This window comes from Entelurus aequoreus, linkage group LG17 (assembly GCF_033978785.1).
Source record: "Entelurus aequoreus isolate RoL-2023_Sb linkage group LG17, RoL_Eaeq_v1.1, whole genome shotgun sequence".
Lineage (NCBI taxonomy): Eukaryota > Metazoa > Chordata > Actinopteri > Syngnathiformes > Syngnathidae > Entelurus > Entelurus aequoreus.
Genome location: NC_084747.1, coordinates 28,072,723 through 28,099,561, shown reverse-complemented (window position 1 = coordinate 28,099,561; position 26,839 = coordinate 28,072,723). Strand labels below are relative to the sequence as shown.

At 40.9% G+C, this 26,839-nt stretch overlaps 1 protein-coding gene across 1 annotated transcript in view; it reads right to left on the bottom strand.

Annotated features, from left to right (window-relative positions):
* The window catches only part of si:ch211-158d24.2 (multiple epidermal growth factor-like domains protein 9), a 109,950-nt gene that overhangs the window by 63,866 nt on the left and 19,245 nt on the right, over window positions 1–26,839 (bottom strand). The gene's annotated exons all lie outside the window — the stretch shown is intronic.

Sequence of the window (26,839 nt, the reverse complement as noted above, 5' to 3'; positions counted from 1 at the left end):
CATGTTTCGAAAAAGCTGGCACAAGTGGCAAAAAAGACTGAGAAAGTTGAGGAATGCTCATCAAACACTTATTTGGAACATCCCGCAGGTGAACAGGCTCATTGGGAACAGGTGGGTGCCATAATTGGGTATTAAAGTAGCTTCCATGAAATGCTCAGTCATTCACAAACAAGGAGGGGGCGAGGGTCACCACTTTGTGAACAAATGTGTGAGCAAATTGTCCAACAGTTGAAGAACAACATTTCTCAACAAGCTATTGCAAGGAATTTAGGGATTTCACCATCTACAGTCTGTAATATCATCAAAAGGTTCAGAAAATGTGGATAAATCGCTGCACATAAGCGATGATATCACGGACCTTCGATCCCTCTCAACTGCATCAAAAAGCGACATCAGTAAAGGATATCACCACATGGGCTCAGGAACACTTCCGAAAACCACTGTCAGTAACTACAGTTGGTCGCTACATCTGTAAGTGCAAGTTAAAACTCTACTATGCAAAGCGAAAGCCATTTATCAACAACACCCAGAAACGCTGCCGGCTTCACTGGGCCCGAGCTCATCTAAGATGGACTGATGCAAAGTGGAAAAGTGTTCTGTGGTCTGACGAGTCCATATTTCAAATTGTTTTTGTAAACTGTGTCCTACGGACCAAAGAGGAAAAGAACCATCCGGATTGTTATAGGCGCAAAGTTGAAAAGCCAGCATCTGTGATGGTATGGGGGTGTATTAGTGCCGATGGCATGCGTAACTTACACATCTGTGAAGGCACCATTAATGCTGAAAGGTACATACAGGTTTTGGAGCAACATACAGTATGTTGCCAACCAAGCAACGTTATCATGGACGCCCCTGCTTATTTCAGTAAGACAATGTCAAGCCACGTATCACAACAGCGTGGCTTCATAGTAAAACAGTGCGAGTACTAGACTGGCCTGCCTGCAGTCTAGACCTGTCTCCCATTGAAAATGTGTGGTGCATTATGAAGCCTAAAATACCATAATGGAGACCCCGGACCCTTGAACAACTTAAGCTGTACGTCAAGCAAGAATGGGAAAGAATTCCACCTGAAAAGCTTCAAAAATTGGTCTCCTCAGTTCCCAAACGTTTACTGAGTGTTGTTAAAAGGAAAGGCCATGTAACACAGTGGTAAAAATGCCCCTGTGCCAACTTTTTTGCAATGTGTTGCTGCCATTGAATTGTAACTTAATGATTATTTGCAAACAATAATATCTTGTCTTTGCAGTCTATTCAATTGAATAAGTTTAAAAGGGTTCGCAAATCATTGTATTCTGTTTTTATTTACAAATTACACAACGTGCCAACTTCACTGGTTTTGGGTTTTGTAGATGATAAATGTAATAACTTTACTTTTTTTCAACCATAGCATATACATAATATATATAGATTGGAACAAACATTTATCAGACCCGCATGTGTAAAATTCAGGTTTCATTGCCGCAAAGTAGACAGTAGCAGCACACAGGAATAAAAAGAATCGGAAAAAAAAAGTTATATTTCTGAAGTTTCATTTTATTTGGCAATACCATGTTGAATTCTTGTACGTAGTCAAAAACATACAACTTAAAACAATTTTGTGAAATAGCAACAGTAAGAATCTGTTATGTTAACGACTAAATATCACAGTACACAAAAAATTGACAAAAATTAATTCACTTCCGAATCTCGTTTCTTATTTTATACCTTATATTATATCTTATTATTATTATTCTAAGCCAATTTATAATTTTTAAAAATGGATAATAAAAACAACATTTATATTTTATTGGATTTTTTCTAATCAAGTAGTCAAACAAAATTGTTTTTCTTAGATTTATATGAGAAGCTCAAGTATCTCAAAAGGCACGGGTCACATTCTGTCATGCGATGACAATCGGTGCGTCATGGGAGACGCCGAAGGTTGTGGTGATTTTAGGGATGCGGAAAAAGAGATTGGAGCGTCAGGTAAATGGTGTATTTATTAACAAAACGAAAAAAAGCGAGAGCAACGGGGAAGTGCTCTGACCGGACAGGCTATGACAAAAACGAAACAAAATGCAAAACATTTACGGGAAATGTGGAGCAGACGGCATCCACACATACGAGGGTACTTGCAATAAGCATCAAAAAGGTCCAATAGGGAATCGAAAACATCAACATCCACAAACAATGTCCCGACAATGAAGGTAGAAAAAGGATCAACTTAAATAGTCTTGATTGCAAACAGAAAACAGGTGAGGGGAAATGCTCTTGGACAAAAGTGAAGCAGCCACGGGAAAACACCAACAAAACCAAAAGATCCACCAAAATAAAAGCACAGGGCAGGAACTAACACAAAACCCAACATAAAGGGACGCCCTGGTATAACCAGCCGTGACAACATTCATAGCAAAGTATGTAAGGAGTGCGCATTAGGAAGAGCAACGCGTTATTCTTTATTCACTGAATAGAAGGTGGGAGGGAGGGAGTAGGGTCAGTTTGGAGGGGGGTAAGAGCATGCTAACATTAGAGTGATAGCCTATTAGCATGATAATGTTACCATACAAGCCTGTGCTCTCCGAATGTTTTTCACAGCGGTACCTCAAGTACCTGGAGTGCCTCACCTTACGAAATTTTCAGAATGCGAGCTGTCTCTTGGCTAATTGTTATGCTTCAAGTTACGAGCCTCCTCCACCGCTAGTTCGGCATTGCCAATACATTCCCCAGTGAACCCCAAAACATCCCGCCTTACAACATTTTTTTTTTCCCAAACATGGGAAGGAAGGACTAGTGGAATTAAATTAATTGAATTAAAAGAAGAAATCAACCAAAGCATGTGTCGAAAAGCGCCATACAAGTAAAATCGATTTACCATTTATTGTTTTTGATCATCTAAACATTTCTTTGGTTACATTTACCCTAAGTTTGTTAAGCTAGCTATTGTTTTGTAAACTTCATCGCAACAAATAAGTTAAGTGCTTCAAAGATGGTTACAAACAAATGTTTCACGAGTCTGGAGTGGTTATGTCTGGTTTTTACTAAATATTTTCTTATGTAACATTGAACATGTCAGTTGTGTGGCTTTTACTGCATAGGAGTACACCTTCCCTTTGCCAATGTAGCAAGGAACTAATTAGCCAGCAGGTCTTCACTTGTCATTTGAACATCATTGCGTCAACTTGGCCTGGACTAAACTTCAGTCAACAACAGTAAGACGGGCTGTTGCACACAGCACTTTTATTGTGAAGGCTGGAAGTGCGCTGCTGTTCTATGGTTTTGAGCGAGATGACTCGGGCATGTGATTAAAAATAAAACCGAAGCTGCAGCTGCCGCCTCGTCTATACGTCGATCTTGCATCGGTGATCTGATTAAAAGGACGGCGTGCTGTCTAAGATGATACCCAGACTGGGGAGTTGTCAATACTTAAAAATAAATTGTCGACTCTAGAAAGTGATGATGAAGAGGGTGGAAGTGTGGCATTGGTTTTGATGGAGAGGTAGAGCTGGGTGTCATCAGCGTAGCAGTGGAAGTGAAGGTTGAATTTTCGGAAGCTATGGCCAAGGGGGAGAAGGTAAGTGATGACGAGAAGGGGGCCTAGGACAGATCCCTGGGGTACACCCGTTATGACTGCAGAATGGTCGGATTTAAAGCATTTAAAGGCCTACTGAAACCCACTACTACCGACCACACAGTCTGATAGTTTATATATCAATGATGAAATCTTAACATTGCAACACATGCCAATACGGCCGGGTTAACTTATAAAGTGCAATTTTAAATTTCCCGCGAAATATCCGGCTGAAAACGTCTCGGTATGATGACGTTTGCGCGTGACGCCACGGGTTGAAGCAGACATTTTGGAATAGCACGGTGGCCAGCTTAAGTCGTCTGTTTTCATCGCAAAATTCCACAGTATTCTGGACATCTGTGTTGGTGAATCTTTTGCAATTTGTTTAATGGACAATGAAGACAGCAAAGAAGAAAGCTGTAGGTGGGCTCGGTGTATTAGCGGCCGGCTACAGCAACACAACCAGGAGGACTTTGAATTTGATAGCAGACGCGCTATCCGACGCTAGCCGCCGACCGCACCGATGATCAGGTGAAGTCCTTCGTCGCGCCGTCGATCGCTGGAACGCAGGTGAGCACGGGTGGTGATGAGCAGATGAGGGCTGGCGTAGGTGGAAAGCTAATGTTTTTAGCATAGCTCTGTCGAGGTCCCGTAGCTAAGTCAGCTTCAATGGCGTCGTTAGCAACAGCATTGCTAGGTTTCGTCAGGCTGGACAGCATTAACCGTGTGGTTACAGGTCCAGTGTTTGGTTCGGTGTCTCCTGATAGTAGAAGTATAGTAATAATAGTATTGTTGATCTTCTGTCTATCCTTCCAGTCAGGGGCATGTTTCTTCTGTTTCTATCCGCAGTTAAGCACGATGCTATCACGTTAGCTCCGAAGCTAAAGTGCTTCACCGATGTATTGTCGTGGAGATAAAAGTCACTGTGAATGTCCATTTCGCGTTCTCGACTCTCATTTTCAAGAGGATATAGTATCCGAGGTGGTTTAAAATACAAATCCGTGATCCACAATAGAAAAAGGAGAAAGTGTGGAATCCAATGAGCCCTTGTACCTAAGTTACGGTCAGAGCAAAAAAAGATACACCCAGGTGTCCTGCACTGCACTCTAATCCTTCACTCTCACTTTCCTCATCCACAAATCTTTCATCCTCGCTCAAATTAATGGGGTAATCGTCGCTTTCTAGGTCCGAATCGCTCTCGCTGCTGGTGTAAACAATGTGCAGATGTGAGGAGCTCTTCAACCTGCGACGTCACGCTACTTCCGGTACAGGCAAGGCTTTTTTTATCAGCGACCAAAAGTTGCGAACTTTATCGTCGATGTTCTCTACTAAATCCTTTCAGCAAAAATATGGCAATATCGCAAAATGATCAAGTATGACACATAGAATGGATCTGCTATCCCCGTTTAAATAAGAAAATCTCATTTCAGTAGGCCTTTAAGCTGTATGAACTGAGTGCGACATGTGAGACAAGAGTGAAACCAGACCAGGGGGGTGTTGATGATGCCAATGGATGAGAGTCCATTGAGGAGCGTTGGATGGTGTCGACTCAGGTCCAGGAGGATGTGGTTCGAGAAAAGTCTAGAATCAGCTGCAGTGAAAAGGTTTTTGGCGATTTTTGATAGGGCAGTTTCTACAGTGTGACGGGGGCGAAAACCGTACTGGAAAGGTTCTCAGAGGTTGTTCCAGGTTAGGTTTAGGTGCAATTGTTATGCGACAGTTTCTGAGAATATTTGAGATGAAAGGTGAATGGGCAGTGGTTGTTGTGGTTGTAGGGATCTGAACCAGGTATCTTCAAAACTGGAAAAACAGTTTCTGTCACACTATTTTGAAAAACAGTGACGGAACAATTCCAGTAAAAAGTGAAGTGACTGGTTTGTCAGTGCAAACACGACGAGAGGGACATGGGCTACATTTTTCCCTTAATGATGGACTATCTTAGGTCCCGTTTACACTGCACACGGAATCTGATTTTTTCTGCCCTCAAGTGGCACGGATCTGATTTTTTTTTGCCAGTCTAAACGTTCCAAAGTGCTTCAAATCTGATCTTTTGGCAACAGATTCAGGCCACATCAGGAGAGATTGGAATCTGACCTTTTCAAATGTGACTTCAGTCTAAACGCAGTGCGACCTGAATGTGACTTTTTCGACAGCTTTGGGCGAGCTACATCACTCGTGTGCGTGGGGAAAGACGCAGTCGCCAGTGGAAGCGGATATTTCATCAGAACATCCGGTTTTGGCGAGCAAAGTCTATTTAAGACGACCGAATTTAGAGTGCGTCACTTATCAAGAGTGCGCAAATCATAGGCTATATGTAATATATAAATATACTTGTCCAGAGTGTACCCCGCCTTCCGCCCGAATGCAGCTGAGATAGGCTCCAGCACCCCCCGCGACCCCAAAAAGGGACAAGCGGTAGAAAATGGATGGACGGATGGATGGATATTTGGATTCCGAGGAAATAGCGATTGTTGTATTTGTTTTGTAGTAGTAGCGACTTCCTCCCGGTCAACTTCCTTTGTTTTCACTTTATCGAAGTGCGCTTGCAAATTACGTCAAGGCCACATTGGGGCCGTACTGGGGCCACATCGGGACCTGTGCGCGTTTACACTGGAGTTTGATAAAAATCACATTTTACAGTCAGCTGAAGAAAATCAGATTAAAAAAAAAAAAATCACATTTGGTCCACTTTGGCCTGCAGTGTAAATGTAGACTTCGGAACTCTGTAATGACTATTTCCCAAAATCTCTATTGGAACAATTTTTACAGGCGAGAATCCTTTTTGCTCTGAGTTCACTTGACTTCCTGCTCGAAATAAGCTTGCTTGCCCCCGAAGCACTTGAGTCCAAGGCGACACATGCAACCCAGCAATCAGTTGTACCTGCACTATTTTCTGTGTGAAACAAAGACGCATTCTGCTTAATATTGATGGATTATGGAATATGAAATTAGTTTGATGTGGTGCTGTTAGAAAGGCTCCTGCCAGTTTATCCATCCATCTTCTTCACATAATCCGAGGTCGGGTTGCGGGGCAGCAGCCTAAGTAGAAAAGCCCAGACTTCCCTCTTCCAAGCCTCTCTGTCGAGCTCCTCCCGGGGGAGCCTAAGGCGTTCTCAGGCCAGCTGGGAGACATAGTCTCGCCAGTGTGTCCTGGGTCTTTCCCTTGGCCTACTACTGGTTGGATGTTCCCTAAACACCTCCCCAGGTAAGTGTCCAGGGTCTGCATCAAGGCAGATGCCGCACCATCCGCCTGTCTTTCTCACGATCCACTCTTCTCTCACTCATGAACAAGACTCTGAGGTACCTGAACTCCTCCACTCCCCAACCAGGAGATGGCACTCCACCCTTTTCCGGGCGAGAACCATGGACTCAGACTTTGAGGTGCTAACTATCATCCCTGTCGCTTTACACTCGGCTGCGAACTAATCCAGTGAAAGCTGAAGCTCCTGGCCATATGCTCCTTGCAAAAATAAAACAGTATCTTCCACATAATTACTTTGAAAGAGCTATCCATGCATTTCTGACGTCATGCCTGGATTACTGTAATTCTTTGTACGTAGGCCTGGCTTATTATTGTATGCTATTCATCCTTCTATGTTACAATAAAAATTTGATATTACGTGCCCTTTTTTTGTTTCAAATTTATTCATTTGTCTGTACAGCACTCTGGCCAACTGGGGTTGTTCTTAAATGTGCTATGTAAATAAATAAACTGAACTGAACTGATATGAAGCCATGAGGACTACATCAGCAGCAAATTGCAGAGACATAATCCTACAGCCACCAAACCGGGTCCACTCAACGCCCTGACTGTGCCTAGAAATTCTGTCCATAAAAGTTATGAACAGAATTAGTGACAAAGAGCAGCCCTGGCGGAGCTTAACACTCACTGGAAACGAATCCGACTTACTGCCGGCAATGTGGACCAAGCTCTGACACCGATCATACAGGGAGCGGACCGCCACAATCAGACGGTTCGATACCCCATACTCTCGGTCGAAGGCCTTATCCAAGTCCACAAAGCACATGGAGACCGGTTGGGAAAACTCCCATGAACCCTGCGGAGAGTATAGGGTTGGTGCACAGTTCCACGACCAGTACGAAAGAGACATTGCTCCTCTTGAATCCGAGGTTCGACTATCTGGCGTAGCCTCCTCTCCAGTACACCTGAATAGATCTTACGGAGAAGGCTGAGGACTGTGATCTCACGATAGTTTGAAAACTGGTTCCCCTTCTTAAAAAGAGGAATCACCACCCTAGTCTGCCATGCCAGAGGCACCGCCCCCAATGCCCACACAATGCTGCATAGTCTTTTCAACCAAGACAACCCCTCAGTTTCCAAAGCCTTAAGGAATTCTGGGCGGATCTCATCCACCCCCTGGGCCTTGCCACAGAGGAGCTTTTTAACTACCTCGGCAAACTCAGCCCCAGAAATAGGACAGCCCACCACAAATTCCCCAGGAACTGCTTTCTCATAGGAAGAGGTGTAGGTGGGATTGAGGAAGTCTTCAAAGTATTCCCTCCACCGATCCACAACGTCCTGAGTTGAGGTCAGCAGCACACCATCTCCATCATACACTGTGTTGACAATGCACTCCGGAAGTCGTTTTCCATGGCTTGGCTGAACTCCTCTTATGTCCGAGTTTTTATCTGTGCGACCGCCAAATCCACGCGCCGCTTGGCCTGTTGGTACCTGTTCGCTGCCTCCAGGGTCCCATGAGCCAAAAGGACCCGATAGGACTCCTTCTTCAGCTCGACAGCACACCAGTGGGTTCTGAGATTACAGCCACGACAGGCACCAACCACCTTTTTGCCACAGCTCCGATCGGCCGCCTCGACAATAGAGGTGCGGAACATAGTCCCCTCGGACTCAATGTCCAGTGCCTCCCTAGTGATATGTTAAAAATTCTTCTGGAGGTGGGAATTGAAACTCTCTCTGACAGGAAGACTCTACTAGACCCTCACAATGCGTTTGGGTCTGCCAGGTCTGACAGGCATCCTCCCACACCATCGGAGCCAACATATATATATAGACAGACATACATGCATACATACATACATACATACAGTCGTGGCCAAAAGTTTACATACACTTGTAAAAAAACATAATGTCATGGCTGTCTTGAGTTTCCAATACTTTCTACAACTCTTATTTTTTTATGATAGAGTGATTGGAGCACATACTTGTTGGTCACAAAAAACATTCATGAAGTTTGGTTCTTTTATGAATTTATTATGGGTCTACTGAAAATGTGACCAAATCTGCTGGGTCAAAAGTATACATACAGCAATATTAATATTTGGTTACATGTCCCTTGGCAAGTTTCACTGCAATAAGGCGCTTTTGGTAGCCATCCACAAGCTTCTGGCAAGCTTCTGGTTGAATGTTCGACCACTCCTCTTGACAAAATTGGTGCAGTTCAGCTAAATGTGTTGGTTTTCTGACATGGACTTGTTTCTTCAGCATTGTCCACACGTTTAAGTCAGGACTTTGGGAAGGCCATTCTAAAACCCCTGTTTGGGGTCATCTTCCTGTTGGAACACCCAACTGCGCTCAAGACCCAACCTCCGGGCTGATGATTTTAGGTTGTCCTGAAGACTTTGGAGGTAATCCTCCTTTTTCATTGTCCCATTTACTCTCTGTAAAGCACCAGTTCCATTGGCAGCAAAACAGGCCCAGAGCATAAAAACTACCACCACCATGCTTGACGGTAAGTTAGGTGTTCCTGGGATTAAAGGCCTCAACTTTTCTCCTCCAAACATATTGCTGGGTATTGTGGCCGAACAGCTAAATTTTTGTTTCATCTGACCACAGAACTTTCCTCCAGAAGATCTTATCTTTGTCCATGTGATGTCAAGAGTTGTAGAAATGATTGGAAACTCAAGACAGCCATGACATTATGTTCTTTACAAGTGTATGTAAACTTTTGAGCATGACTGTATATTCAGATTCACCTTTATTGTTACTGTTACAACCAGATTAGGGGGGAAGTACTCCCACAGACAAAGACAAAACATTAAAATGGCACTAAAAACAGAGACAAATGCTATAAAAAAATGCTATGAATAAATGAATACTGAAGGTGATATGGATGTACATAAAAAGGAAAAATGTGTGCAATAAAAGGTGCAAGAATTCAGGATGAGGTAGTTTGCGTTATTGTTCGGGGGGTGTCTAGATGTAGGGGGTGGCGTTATCTCAGTCTATTTGTGTGTGTGTGTGTGTGTGTGTGTGTGTGTGTGTGTGTGTGTGTGTGTGTGTGTGTGTGTGTGTGTGTGTGTGTGTGTGTGTGTGTGTTGCAATCATTGTTTCTGTGGTCCAAGTGGAAGGGCTGGGTAACCAATCAGGAGTTATAATCCGCCCTCTGACTTTGATGTCTGTGTGACAGATGAAATTAATGCATGTAATGCTGACACATTAAATTATATAATACATCATTACATCATGAAAAAATTAAATCGTATAAAAATAAAGCATGAATAATTAGATTGTGAAATATTTAATGAAATTATTAAATGATTAATTAACTCGTCAAATAATCACATATAATTTATTCACAATTTACCTAATGAATTAGATAAATTAATGGCACGTTTAAATAATTATTTAAAGATATGTTTATTTATTACATTTTTGCCCATTTGGTCCTCCTTAGAAATGAAGAGCCGTATTGGACCAAAAATACAAAAGGAGATCTGTCTGGAGCCGCAAAAAATACACGTCTTATATAAGTGTTATAATGAAGGCAACACATGATGTAAGTGTCTATACTATAGACACTTAATATAGACACTTATTATAGCCTACTATTTTGATAGTAGGCTATAATAGCCTATTATCAAAATGACTACGCAAATGTTCGTTGGCAGAAATATTGAAATGTAATATTTATTCTACACATTTTTACAACATACCTGGGGATAGGTTGATTGGCAACGCTAAATTGGCCCTAGTGTGTGAATGTGAGTGTGAATGTTGTCTATCTGTGTTGCCCTGTGATGAGGTGGCGACTTGTCCAGGGTGTACCCCGCCTTCCGCCCGAATGCAGCTGAGATAGGCTCCAGCACCCGCCGCAACCCCAAAAGGGACAAGCGGTAGAAAATGGATGGATGGATGGATGGATGGAAAACATTAGTAAAATGGAAGCTTCTTAGAGGGTGAGATAACTCCTGGAAATGACTGGCTTAGAATGGCCAAAGGTATAGATGTGTGTGTCCAAGTTAAAAACAAAATTGCAAGGTGGGTAACGTTTGCTGTGGTCTGGAACAACATGGCACACACACAACTATGAGTTCAAACCCCGGCCGAGTCATACCAAAGACTTTAAAAATGGGACCCATTACCTCCCTGCTTGGCACTCAGCATCAAGGGTTGGAATTGGGGGTTAAATCACCAAAGTGATTCCCGGGCGCGGCCACCGCTGCTGCTCACTGCTCCCCTCACCTCCCAGGGGGTGATCAAGGGTGATGGGTCAAATGCAGAAAATCATTTCACCACACATAGTGTGTGTGACAATCATTGGTGCTTTAACTTTTTTTTAAATCAGAAATGCAGTCAATATTACATACAGATAATGTGTCATGAGACATGCAAATATAAATTAAATACACAGAGGACATAAGTAAAGGAAACTAAATGAGCTAAAAAATACCTACGCACGAGGCATAATGATGCAATATGTACATACAGCTAGCCTAAATAGCATGTTAGCATTGATTAGCTTGCAGTCATGCAGTGACCAAATATGCCTGATTAGCACTCCACACAAGTCAATACCATAAACAAAGCTCACCTTTGTGCAGTCACGCACAGTATAAAACATTTGGTGGACAAAACGAGACAAAGAAGAAGTGGCATAAAACACCTCTTTCTGTGGCAGCGTCGGAGAAAGTTGCCCATGTAAACAAGCTACGGTGAGCTCAAGGACCGCCAAAATTAGTAGGACAAAACGGCGGTCGCCAAATACTCTCATTAGTGAAGCATGTTTAGTATAAAGAGTGGGATTTCTAACAATTAGGAAGGTTTGTGTCATGTCTGTCCTCCTACAGAAAATATATTAAAACAAAAAATAAATTTTCCCTCCCATTTTTTTCCATTTTCATGAATTTCTTAAGAACCTGCAGGGAGCCACTAGGGCGGCGCTAAAGAGCCGCGGGTTGCAGACCCCCGCCCTAAAGAGACAGATCTTCCCTTGGTGTGAACACGTGTTCAATTTCCTTCTTTTTTGAGCATATAGGACTCGGCGCTGTCTATTAATATCATCACCACTTAATTGCTCTGCGATGAAATGACCAAGGTTTTTTGTTTTAGTACAGAAATTCAACATTTTTCTTGTTATGGGTTATACTTGTATAGTGCTATTCTACCTTCAAGGTACTCAAAGCGCTTTGACACTATTTCCACATTCACCCATTCACACACACATTCACACACTGATGGCGGGAGCTGCCATGCCCTAACCACGACCCATCAGGGGCAAAGGTGAAGTGTCTTGCTCAAGGACACAACGGACGTGACGAGGTTGGTAGAAGGTGGGGATCGAACCAGTAACCCTCAGGTTGCTGGCACCGCCACTCTCCCAACTGCGCCACGTTGTTCGATAAAGAATTGGAAGTGTGAGGTCTCTATCCTTTCTGGTACCACGTAGCATCACATGCTTGTTACATAAGACATTATATGTACTATTCTTAGCACCAGTGTTGCATTAAATAACATATTTGCAGATTACAATCATGTTTATGTTCTTGTTCACTTTAAAAGTAGGTAGGCTATTTTTTATACAGAACATTTAAAAAAAACATTCAAATATCACAGGACGTGACGTCGCAAAAGCTCCGTCGGGAAAAACGGCAAGTCCAGGAAGTGATGTAGTCTTGGCGCACGCGTGGACCGATCATGATTTCCGGTACCAATGGTGTAGTGACAGCGACTAGTTAAACCGACACGCTGGAAGTGTCAGGGGGTGTTGCCGCACCGTCTGCATTCAGACCAACAAAACTAAAGACAAGTTTCTGTTATTGCGTTGAAATATCAAAATATTACTCTGTTTACTTACTGTTTCTCTTCTCACTCCATGCAGAGAATCCACAGTGAGTCAGAAAGACGGCGCAACCTAACTTGATAGTTGATACTGTTACGGGATTGGCTGTTAGCGTGTTCCCCATTTGTCAGTGATACTTCCTGTTTCCTGTATTGTTGGGCACGAGTCACCTTATGCAACGAATCTTGCTTTGTAACTTCTGTTTTCGTCCGACCAAACAATATAAATATATACAGAATGTTTTATCAAACGCATTTTATCATTGTATGACGGCAAAGCACAAATCTCTACCGTGGCCAAATTTATATTGTTTCTACCAGGGCTGTGAACCTTTGGGCACCACACAATTTGATTCGATTCAGAATCGATTCTCAATTCAAAACGATTCTTGATTCGAACTCAATACTTTTTTAATAACATTGGGTGGCAGTTCTATAATTAACTACGTTCCTCCATAAAATAGACAATCAGCTTTGATAATTTTTTGTAATACTTACTTCCATCTCAGTGGCCTAGTGGTTAGAGTGTCCGCCCTGAGATCGGTAGGTTGGAGTTCAAATCCCAGCCGAGTCATACCAAAGACTATAAAAATGGGACCCATAACCTCCCTGCTTGGCACTCAGCAACAAAGGGTTGGAGTTGGGGGTTAAATCACCAAAATGATTCCCGGGCGCGGCGCCGCTGCTGCCCACTGCTCCCCAAGGGGATGGGACAAATGCAGAGGACAATTTTCACCACATCAAGTGTGTGTGTGACAATCATTGGTACTTTAATCTTTAATCTTTAAACTTTATACTCCTAACAGCAGCTCCTTGAATTCCTTCTAAGTCTATCTGATAGCTCAGTTACAGCTCTTTTTATTACCAAATATGTGTTATATGTGTTTTATGTCGCACGTTTGCACCAAGAAAAATTCCTAGTTTGTGAACCCGTTCTCAAACAATGGCAATAAAACTATTCTGATTCTGATTCTTATACACTACCGTTCAAAAGTTTGGGGTCACCCAAACAGTTTTGTGGAATAGCCTTCATTTCTAAGAACAAGAATAGACTGCCGAGTTTCAGATGAAAGTTCTCTTTTTCTGGCCATTTTGAGCGTTTAATTGACCCCACAAATGTGATGCTCCAGAAACTCAATCTGCTCAAAGGAAGGTCAGTTTTGTAGCTTCTGCAACGAGCTAAAATGTTTTCAGATGTGTGAACATGATTGCACAAGGGTTTTCTAATCATCAATTAGCCTTCTGAGCCAATGAGCAAACACATTGTACCATTAGAACACTGGAGTGATAGTTGCTGGAAATGGGCCTCTATACACCTATGTAGATATTGCACCAAAAACCAGACATTTGCAGCTAGAATAGTCATTTACCACATTAGCAATGTATAGAGTGTATTTCTTTAAAGTTAAGACTAGTTTAAAGTTATTTTCATTGAAAAGTACAGTGCTTTCCCTTCAAAAATAAGGACATTTCAATGTGACCCCAAACTTTTGAACTGTAGTGTATATATATGCAAACCCCGTTTCCATATGAGTTGGGAAATTGTGTTAGATGTAAATATAAACGGAATACAATGATTTGCAAATAATTTTCAACCCATATTCAGTTGAATATGCTACAAAGACAACATATTTGATGTTCAAACTGATAAACTTTTTTTTTTTGCAAATAATCATTAACTTTAGAATTTGATGCCAGCAACACGTGACAAAGAAGTTGGGAAAGGTGGCAATAAATACTGATAAAGTTGAGGAATGCTCATCAAACACTTATTTGGAACATCCCACAGGTGAACAGGCAAATTGGGAACAGGTGGGTGCCATGATTGGGTATAAAAGTAGATTCCATGAAATGCTCACTCATTCACAAACAAGGATGGGGCGAGGGTCACCACTTTGTCAACAAATGCGTGAGCAAATTGTTGAACAGTTTAAGAAAAACCTTTCTCAACCAGCTATTGCAAGGAATTTAGGGATTTCACCATCTACGGTCTGTAATATCATCAAAGGGTTCAGAGAATCTGGAGAAATCACTGCACGTAAGCAGCTAAGCCCGTGACCTTCGATCCCTCAGGCTGTACTGCATCAACAAGCGACATCAGTGTGTAAAGGATATGGGCTCAGGAACACTTCAGAAACCCACTGTCAGTAACTACAGTTGGTCGCTACATCTGTAAGTGCAAGTTAAAACTCTCCTATGCAAGGCGAAAAAAAACGTTTATCAACAACACCCAGAAACGCCGTCGGCTTTGCTGGGCCTGAGCTCATCTAAGATGGACTGATACAAAGTGGAAAAGTGTTCTATGGTCTGACGAGTCCAAATTTTAAATTGTTTTTGGAAACTGTGGACGTCGTGTCCTCCGGACCAAAGAGGAAAAGAACCAGCCGGATTGTTATAGGCGCAAAGTTGAAAAACCAGCATCTGTGATGGTATGGGGGTGTATTAATGCCCAAGACATGGGTAACTTACACATCTGTGAAGGCGCCATTAATGCTGAAAGGTATATACAGGTTTTGGAGCAACATATGTTGCCATCCAAGCAACGTTACCATGGACGCCCCTGCTTATTTCAGCAAGACAATGCCAAGCCACGTCAATTTTTATTTAATCTGACATCACATGGACAAAGATAAGACCTTCTGGAGGAAAGTTCTGTGGTCAAATGAAACAAAAAGGTAGCTGTTTGGCCACAATACCCAGCAATATGTTTGGAGGAGAAAAGGTGAGACATTTAATCCCAAAAACACCATCCCTACCGTCAAGCATGGTGGTGGTAGTATTATGCTCTGGGCATGTTTTGCTGCCAATGGAACTGGTGCTTTACAGAGACTAAATGGGACAATGAAAAAGGAGGATTACCTCCAAAGTCTTCAGGACAACCTAAAATCATCAGCCCGGAGGTTGGGTCTTGGGCGCAGTTGGGTGTTCCAACAGGACAATGACACACGTCAAAAGTGGTAAGGGAATGGCTAAATCAGGCTACAATTAAGGTTTTAGAATGGCCTTCCCAAAGTCCTGACTTAAACCCCATTGAGAACATGTGGACAATGCTGAAATAAACAAGTCTGTGTCAGGAAACCAACAAATTTAGCTAAAACTGCACCAATTTTGTCAAGAGGAGTGGTCAAAAATTCAAGCAGAAGTTTGTGGATGGCTACCAAAAGCGCCTTATTGCAGTGAAACTTGCCAAGGGACATGTAACCAAATATTAACATTGCTGTATGTATACTTTTGACACAGCAGATTTGGTAACATTTTCAGTAGACCCATAATAAATTCATAAAAGAACCAAACTTCATGAATGTTTTTTGTCACCAACAAGTATGTGCTTTAATCACTCTTATCACAAAAAAAAAAGAGTTGTAGAAATTAATGGAAACTCAAGACAGCCATGACATTATGTTCTTTACAAGTGTATGTAAACTTTTGACCATGACTGTACATGAAGCATTTTTATTCCAGTTAGGCCTTTAATCCGATTAATTGTATCCATGTGCACATAGCTATTGACCACCTGATACTATGTGAAGTACTTAATCTGTCAAGTTTAAACTCCTGGACACTTTTTAGTGGGCCAGTGTGTAAGTGTTATGTATTTATAGTCCACCAAAGACAAGTTTTTCAAGATCTTAACTTACCCTCTTTGTTTCCACAACAACCACCCCCCCACCCCCCACCCACAGTCATTTTTTTTCACGCTCAATGCCTGCCAAAAATTCAGAAACAGACTAGCATCTTGTCCGCGACCTCAGGAATTCTATCGACATTGTCTAGAAATGCGAAGCTACCCACTGCATCAATTGGGGGCTAAATAACCCAAAATGTTTTCAGCTGAAACATAACCAGCCATTCAATAATTAACCGACGGGAAGCTCTTACCTATTTGCCTCGTTAAATCCAAGATAGGGACCTTTTTGGCCTGGCAGTGTACAGTATATAACATGTTTATATCTTGTTCTTTCAATGGCCGTGTCAACAGCCATTAAAAATGTCTTGATTCTGACTTTGTGGACTGATTTGGAATATTACTGGTGCTTTCCATTCCTGTAAAGCAGGGGTCGGGAACCTTTTTGGCTGAGAAAGCCATGAAAGACACATTTTTTCAAATGTATTTCCGTGAGTGCCATATAATATTTTTTAACACTGAATACAACTAAATGCGTTTAAGTAAGACCAACATTTTTAGAGTATAATAAGTCTCTTATTCTTTTTTAATAACATTGTTATTCTGAAGCTAACCAATAATACATAAAAAAACTTCTTACCATTAATGCGACTTCTTGAACAGGTGCAGTAGAAAACGGATGGATGGATTAAAATGCATGAGAATGTTTTATGTTTTGAACGTTATTTTTAACACTGTGATTACCAGTGTAATTATTCATTAATTATCGTGTTAAGCAATGTCAGCTAAGATTTATCTGAGAGCCAGATGCAGTAATCAAGAGAGCCACAGGTTCCCTACCCCAGCTGTAAAGGCTTGAATACAGTACAATACATGTGTACATACATGTGTTTGTGTTCCAAAGCTGTCAACGAAGGGGGAACACTGTACATGACAAGGAATTATTTTGTCTGAAAAAATATATATATATATAGATATACATTTTTTTGATAACTCATTAAAAGTCCATCACCTCATTTTTTTTGTTCATTACGATACGTAGCATTTGGTGCGGTTCTGAATTTCCGCGCTGTACACGGAATTAGTCAGAACCAGGAAGGTGTGGGGTTTTTTCCCCTCGCATTTAATCTGAATTCTCGTTAAAAAAAATACAAATATATACCAGATATTATGGAGGAATATTGTTGAACTGCTGTTTTCCAAAATAAATCAACTCAAGTTATGGAAAAAAATGCCAACATGGCACTGCCATATTTATTATTGAAGTCACAAAGTGCGTTCTGGGTATTTGTTCTGTTGTGTTACGGTGCGGATGTTCTCCCGAAATGTGTTTGTCATTCTTGTTTGGTGTGGGTTCACAGTGTGGCGCATATTTGTAACAGTGTTAAAGTTGTTTATACGGCCGCCCTCAGTGTGACCTGTATGGCTGTTGACCAAGTATGCTTGCATTCACTTGTGTGTGTGAAAAGCCGTAGATATTATGTGATTGGGCCGGCAGGCAAAGGCGGTGCCTTTGAGGTTTATTGGCGCTCTGTACTTCTCCCTACATCCGTGTACCACTCCGTACAGTGGCGTTTTAAAAAGTCATACATTTTACTTTTTTAAACCGATACCGATAATTTCCGATATTACATTTTAAAGCATTTATCAGACGATAATATCGGCAGTCCGAATTTATCGGACATCTCTAGTTTTATGCAAGCATTTTTGCACATTTTATTTGTGTAAACCTAAAAATCATGGCTTTCAATACTTTGTGCCATCTAAGAAGTATGCTAACTTGTCCTATGTCATCATGTTAACGTTTTTTGCTACCATTTTAGCTCATTTTATTTGTTTAAATTTAAACTTCATGGCTTTTGATATTTGGCGTCATCTGAGAAGTATACTAACTTTTATCACGCTAACGTTAGCAATCTAATGTTTTATGCTAGCATTATTAGCTAATTGTAATAATTTAAACCTTGAATTTGTGTTTTTGATACTGTGCATCATCTTGCTTGTATGCTAACTATTCTCATTATAACATGATAACTTTTCAATGCTAACATTTTATGCTAACATTTTATTTATTTTATTCGTTCGAACCTAAAAGTCATTGATTTTGATACTAAGTTGGCACCATCTTAAAAGTCTGCTAACTTTTCTTACGTTGTCCTGCGAACGTTAACATGCTAATGTTTTATGGTAGTATTTTAGCTAATTTTATTCATTTGAACCTAAAAATAATTTATTTTGGTACTTGGCGCCATCTTATAAGTCTGCTAACTGTTCCTATGTTATCCTGCTAATGTTAGCATGCTAATGTTTAATGGTAGTATTTTAGCTATAGTTATCCATTTGAACCTATAAATTATGAATTGTGATACTTTTCCGATGTTAGCATTCAAACATCATGCTTACGTGTTATGCTGGCATTTTAGCAAATTTTGATCATTTAACATTCATGGATTTTGAGACTTGTCTCCATCTTGCAAATACGCTAACTTTTTCCATTATAACATATTAGCATTACAATGCTAATTAAATTGAAGCGGCGGCTGAAGGCAACGTAGTCACTTCCACAAGCCTTTAGAGCAGTGGTTCTTAACCTGGGTTCGTTCGAACCCTAGGGGTTCGGTGAGTCGGCCTCAGGGGTTCGGCGGAGCCTCCGCCGCGGAGGTCAGGACACACCCTACTCATCGTGTAAATAAAAACTTCTCCCTATCGCCGTATTATGGATACCTCTAAACAATGTTACCTCTAAACAATGTTCCCTCTAACTCAGTGGCCTAGTGGTTAGAGTGTCCGCCCTGAGATCGGTAGGTTGTGAGTTCAAACCCCGGCCGAGTCATACCATAGACTATAAAAATGGGACCCATTACCTCCCTGCTTGGCACTCAGCATCAAGGGTTGGAATTGGGGGTTAAATCACCAAAAATGATTCCCGGGCGCGGCACCGCTGCCCACTTCTCCCCTCACCTCCCAGGGGGTGAACAGGGGTGATGGTTCAAATGCAGAGGAGAAATTTCACCACACCTAGTGTGTGACAATCATTGGTACTTTAACTTAGATATGCACACTGTGGCCACACCAGCAGCCCACCTGTCGCAAACCTGACTAAATACCAAGTTAATGATGCCAAAAGGGACAAGCGGTAGGAAATGGATAGATGGATGGATGTTTTATTATTATAATCAAATGACAGCAGTCATTTCCATGGGATTATTTCTAAATCAGAATCAGAATAGTTTTATTGCCATTGTTTGAGAACGGGTTCACAAACTAGGAATTTTTCTTGGTGCAATCGTGCAACATAAAACACATATAACACAGATTTGGTAATAACAAGAGCTGTAACTGAGCTATCAGATCTTGTTATAGACTTATAGACTTATAGTTATAGAAAATAAGTGTTTTGGCCCACTTACAATGACAGTAACACAACATATTGTTTTTCATGAGCTGTGTACTAGTATTGTATGTTTGGGTGGGGGTCCTGCTTTGGAAATAATTTGTACCCCTTTCCGATATCGCATTTAGTTCCCACTAAAACATTCACCTTTTGCACAATGAGATGTAAACATGGGATCATGTGTACATTCCTGTAACGTTCTGTTCGTAAAATATATCTTTATTAGTATTTATTTATTATAATAACATCATTTCATGATTAATATTTATAAATTAAGATTAAATTAAGAAAAAAACATTTTATTTTTCACTAAAGAAGGGTTCGGTGAAAGCGCATATGAAACTGGTGGGGTTCAGTACCTCCAACAAGGTTAAGAACCACTGCTTTAGAGTGTGCATTAAAGTTGCCATAAATAGACGAGGGTGGGAGAATGCAGTAAACATCCACAAGCTTGTAGCCTATAGCTAGCTTTGTCTAGCGGGAGTCATGGCTTATGATAATGACGGTGCTTTGTCTTATCACTAACACTTTGTTTCAAGGTGAAATACGTAAACCAGGGAGGTTTAAAGTGCACGCTAGTTGTCAATTGCAGAGTAGAGCCTTAGTTGCCAGCTACTATTATTTGAATATTGCTAGTATTGCACAATAAAAAAGTATCTTTAGGACCAATTTAATGCAAATAACAATTATAATTTCAACAAGATAAATAAGTCGGGGGTGCCCGCTCCTTCTCGACATCAGTTTGGAGGTCCTTGGCCTGAAAAACGTTGAAGAACCCTGACTTGCACTATGATGTCATTACCATGGACAACACTTCAATGTAAACAAAATTGTAAAATCACATTGAACACTTAACAAGAAGCTGTTAAAATGAAGGTGCAAAAAATAAGGAATATGTAAGAAATGCTTCATAAAGTGTAAATAGTACAACGAGTGGAAATGTAAACATAGAGAAACCAGTTCCTAGTGCTAAAAGGGTGAGCACGGTCTTGGTGGGGACGACATTGGTCCATTTTTTTTTTGTTTTGTTTATTTTTTTTCACTCTAAGCTTTTTTTTAACCTGTAAAGCACTTTGGTTCAATTTAAAAGTTGTTGAAAACGTGCTATATAAATAAAGTTGACTTGACTTGACTTGACTTGACTACGGTCCCTTTTGAAAAAAATCCAAAAAACTGCCATACTGTCCAGGGGACTTTTCCTCTTTTATCAACAATTTCTTCATTTTTACTTTCTCTTCTCACTCCATCAACCGCCAGCATTCTTGCCAACCTTGAGACCTCCGAATTCGGGAGATGGGTGGGGGGGTTGGTGGTAGCGGGGGTGTATATTGTAGCGTCCCGGAAAAGTTAGTGCTGCAAGGGGTTCTGGGTATTTGTTCTGTTGTGTTTATGTTGTGTTACTGTGCGGATGTTCTCCCGAAATGTGTGTGTCATTCTTGTTTGGTGTGGGTTCACAGTGCGGCGCATATTTGTAACAGTGTTAAAGTTGTTTATACGGCCACCCTCAGTTTGACCTGTATGGCTGTTGATCAAGTATGCCTTGCATTCACTTATGTGTGTGTGTGTGTGTAAATTCCGCATATATTATGTGACTGGGCCGGCACGCTGTTTGTATGGAGGAAAAGTGGACGTGACGACAGGTAGTAGAGGACGCTGAAGGCAGTGCCTTTAAGGCACGCCCCCAATATTGTTGTCCGGGTGGAAATCGGGAGGAATTCGGGAGAATGGTTGCCCCAGGAGATTTTCGGGAGGGGCACTTAAATTCGAGAGTCTCCCGGGAAAATTGGGAGGGTTGGCAAGTATGACCGCCAGACAACAAGATGGCGCAACAAAACGTGATAGTTGATACTGTTACTTGATTGGCTGTGAGTGTTTCCCTCCCACTGATCAACGATCACTTCCTGCGTTGCTCGGTTACCAGCGAGCGAGTGCCTTTGTTCAGCCAACCAACCTTGCTTCGCAACTTCCGCTTTCTTCCGACGAAGAAGAAAGAAATTAGCGAACGTTTTATCGAACGCATTTTTTTATTGATACCGATTACAAGTTTATCGCTATATATATTGATATCGTTTTATCGCCCCGTCCTAATAGAACATATTACTTGAGGCAGTGTTTTTCAACCTTTTCTGAGCCAAGGCACATTTTTTTCATTGAAAAAATCTCGAGGCACACCACCAGCAGAAAACATAAAAAAATTAAACTCAGCAGCCGATATTGACAATAAAAAGTCGTTCTCACTGTTGGATATGAATTTAAACCATAACCAAGCATGCATCACTATAGCTCTTGTCTCAAAGTAGGCGTACTGTCACGACCTGTCACATCACGCCGTGACTTATTTGGAGTTGTTTGGTGTTTTCTTGTGTGTAGTGTTTTAGTTCTTTTCTTGCGCTCCTATTTTGTTGTTAATTGTCATGTCATGTACGGATGTACTTTGTGGACGCCGTATGCTGCTCCGCACGCTGTAAGTCTTTGCTGTCGTCCAGCATTCTGTTTTTGTTTACTTTGCAGCCAGTTCCGTTTTAGCTTCGTTTTGCGTAGCCATCCCTAAGCTTCAATGCTTTTTCTTAGCGGCACTCGCCTTTTGTTTATTTTTTGCCTGCACGCTGCCTCCCGCTGTCGTCTGCATATTGTGATCACGACAAACCATGATCCCGACATCTACAAAGCAATTAGCTACCTGCTGCCACCTACTGATATGGAAGAGTATTACACGGTTACTCTGCCGATCCCGAGACAGCACAGACACTCAACAACGGCACATTATTTGCTGATTATAATTACTGGTTTGCAAAAAAATTTTTTAACCCAATTAGGTGAAATTACATAATCTCCCACGGCACACCAGACAATATCTCACGGTAAACTAGTGTGCGTTGGCACAGTGGTTGAAAAACACTGACTTAAGGTAATGGCAGCATTACCATGTGAAAATATGGAATCAGAAGGACTTTGGACCAGAAACAGTGCACTAGTCGGGGACATTGCAGTACAGCAGCAGAAAAAGAAGTGAGGGGACAAACCTCACAGGCCACTGCCTGAATGCTTGATGTGACTGCAGGCCAGCGGGGGCCAGGAGAGGGAGCACAGTCCAGCACGCAGCTGAGTCTCTGGGGTAGCCACTCCCTGAAGCCTGCACGCTGCATGCTGTAACACTTCCACTGTTGTTTTCCTCCCAATACAGGAATTTATCGAAGCTAGACCGCCGATGAACCTCCATAGCTTCTACTCGCTGTAATGCACACTTTACATTTTCTCCAAACGTTTCGCAGCATAGAGAGAATTTTATTGATGTTAAAAACTGTTAAAAGTGATTGTTTGGATCCGAATGCTCAAAGTGGGGGCTGTGCGCCAAATCTGGCCCATTGGTTCATTTCCTTTGGCCCGCCAAAGTGTGGCCACAAATGTAATACAGCGCCCTCGTCATTTGCCGTAATGCCCAAAAAATTGACCAACATTTGCAGCAAGAACATGCCGTGACCGCCATTGACTTTTTACTTGTTAATGGACAAGGGATGTAACAGTAAACGGTATAATTAATTATAATTAATTTGCGATAATTCCCAACGGTTAGTAATACCGTTTAATTTTTTAATGACCGGCAAAATCGTCATTTATTAATGCATTTTCGGCAACAGAAAGTCAATCGCATGCGCACTAGCGTCGTTTGGCTTGATAATCTAACAATACAGACTTCCCCTCGAAGTAAACGGAGCCAAGCACTTGTTTTAACATCATTTTCCGTCGCTTCCCGCCGTGCGTTTAAGAGCGCACTGCTGTGTTTGGATGGAGACAGGTGTGGACAATATTGGAGACACTTGTCCCCACACTAAAAGTATACAGTGAAGGAGAAAACTATTTGATGTTTTGCAGCAGGCGATTATAAAGTCTTTACTTTATTTACTGGGATGTTCACTCCTCCTTTATTTAATTGCAAACTGTATCAGTGTTCAAATAACATCAACACTAGGTATAATAGTTTGTCATCTCATCGAATTGAACGCAGGCGGTGAAGATTGTTTATTCAATGTGTGATGTATCACTGCGGGGGGGTTTTTTTGTTGGCCAAACTGTTGCACTGAAACACTAGGGAGGCGTATGAGAACAACAAAGCTTGTTTATTAGACTTCATCTTCATTAGCCAAACTGCTTTGTGTTTTATTTTGGTATCAAAAAGTAAACACCAGGTTTTGTTTACATTAATTGTGTTTTTTTTCATGACACTTCAAAAATCAGTCATGTGACATCATTTTGTTAATGTGTTATTGTGTATAATTAATTCCTATTCGACTATATCTGTCCCGATACATCATCTACATCAGTCATTTTCAACCAGTGTGCCGCGGCACACTAGTGTGCCGTGAGAGATCGTCAGGTGTGCCGTGAGAAATTATTTAATATCTCCTAATTAACCATTGTCGGGTGTCCGTGCTATAATAAAGTGCGGCAGATAATGTAATACTCATCTATTTCAGTAGGTGGCAGCAGAGGGCGATAAATACCTGTAAAGACAATCGAGTTAGCGCTGCGCATCACGTGACAGTGACAGTTTGGGATCGCAGCAAAAGGAGGCGAGCAAGTGACAGTGATGGAGAAGTTTTTGAGAAGGGAAAATGCAAATGCCGAACAGGGTCCTGGACAAAATTCTGACCCAGATGAAGGCTCTAGTATGAGTGGTCTACAAAATAAAAAAAGACGGTGAGCTCGAGGCAATAAAGCGAAAGCTATCTTTCATTTGGATTGACTTTCACCGGGGATGCGACAGCACCGACTCCGCAGTGCTTGGTGTGTGGTGAGAAGCTATCCAATAGCGCCATGGTGCCAAGCAAGCTTAAACGCCATCTCCAAACGAAACACCCCGATAGACTATTTTGTACGCTTACGTACAAATAATGAGAAACAGGCAACTTTTCTCAGAAAAACCACAAAGGTAAACAAGAGAGCCCTCAAAGCTTGCTACCTTGTTGTTGAACTCGTAGCTAAATCAAAAAAGTCCCACACTGTGGCAGAAACATTAATACTGCGAGCTTGTAAAGCCATTGTAATAGTAGTGAGTATAAATACATTTAGAAAACTATATTATTAACTATATGTATTATATACTGTGTTAGAGTGTCATTTTGTGTCATTTTGGTTGGTGGTGTGCCGCAGGATTTTGCAAATGTAAAAAGTGTGCCACGGCTTAAAAAAGGTTGAAAATCACTGATCTACATGATGTACATAACTTTAAAAAAAAATTAAAATAAAAACTCTATTAAAATTAAAAAATAGAGACAAAGGCATCATGTAATGACAAAAAGCTGACAAGTTGATGTTATTAAAGAATAAAAAAAACTAATATTTGTCTATAAATATATGGATAACGTTTATCTACAGTCTTTTTATTAGACATTACAAATGACATGATGGTATTACGTTCACACCCCAACACTGCTTTACTTAACAATCAGTAATCATGATTTCAATATTGATAACAATAATCTTAATTATTACTTTGGCCATAATTGACAGCCCTTAACTTGCCCTGGTGCCCTAAAACATGAGCCCTCCTTTAAGGCAACACTTGCCTTGACCTTAAAAAGTTAAAATTTGAGGCCTGGTAATACATATTCTTATTGACCTCTTTCAAGCTACAACCATTATAGGGCCTGTCTGCAAGGCTACACTGTGAACAAGTCAATAGATTTTACTCTAAAAAGCTGGCAGTGGTACCGTTTTTCCATTTACAGTAATGCATTGTAAAAACAGGCAACATAGATTTTATGGGGGAAAAAAGTAGCGGCTCAGTCGCTAGAATTTAGCAGGAAAAATAACAACGGTATTGTTTTCAATTTATGGTAATATACTGTAAAAAATGGCCATAGAGTTTTCTGCAAAAACTGCCAGTTCAGTCACTAAAATGTTACTAAGGAAATAACATTAGTACCGTTTTTCAATCTACAATAATGCACTGTAAAAATAATGGATATAGATTTTTCTGCAAAAACTGGCAGTGGGGCGGCGTGGCGAAGTTGGTAGAGTGGCCGTGCCAGCAATCGGAGGGTTGCTGGTTACTGGGGTTCAATCCCCACCTTCTACCATCCTAGTCACGTCCGTTGTGTCCTTGGGCAAGACACTTCACCCTTGCTCCTGATGGCTGCTGCTTAGCGCCTTGCATGGCAGCTCCCGCCATCAGTGTGTGAATGTGTGTGTGAATGGGTGAATGTGGAAATACTGTCAAAGCGCTTTGAGTACCTTGAAGGTAGAAAAGCGCTATACAAGTATAACCCATTTATCATTTATTTATAGCTCAGTCACTAAAATTTACCACAGAAATAACATTAGTACCGTTTTATAATCTACAATGATGCACTGTAAAAAATAATGCCCATAGATTTTTCTGTAAAAACTGGCAGTTCCGTCACTAAAATTTTACCATAGAAATAACATTAGTACCGTTTTTCAATCTACAATAATGCACAGTAAAAATAATGGCCATAGATTTTTCTGTAAAAACTGGCAGCTCAGTCACTAAAATTTACCACAGAAATAACATTAGAACCGTTTTTCAATCTACAATAATGCACTGTAAAAATAATGCCCATAGATTTTTCTGTAAAAACTGGCAGTTCCGTCACTAAAATTTTACCATAAAAATAACATTAGTACTGTTTTTCAATCTACAATAATGCACTGTAAAAATAATGAATATAGATTTTTCTGTAAAAACTGGCAGTTCAATCACAAAAATTTTACCACAGAAATAACATTAGTACTGTTTTTCAATCTACAATAATGCACTGTAAAAATAATGAATATAGATTTTTCTGTAAAAACTGGCAGTTCAATTTTAGCACAGAAATAACATTAGTACCGTTTTTCAATCTACAATAATGCACTGTAAAAATAATGCCCATAGATTTTTCTGTAAAAACTGGCAGTTCCGTCACTAAAATTTTACCATAAAAATAACATTAGTACCGTTTTTCAATCTACAATAATGCACTGTAAAAATAATGGATATAGATTTTTCTGTAAAAACTGGCAGTTCAGTCACTAAAATTTTACCACAGAAATAACATTAGTACTGTTTTTCAATCTACCAGTGATGGGTAGTTACAAGCTACATGTAGCAAAGCTACGTAGCTTGACTACATTTTCCAATATCTTGGCGGTAGCTTAGCTCCTTTTTTTACGAGTAGCTTTTCCTGGAGCTTAGCTACTTTTACGTCAAAGCTACAAGCTACAAAGAGA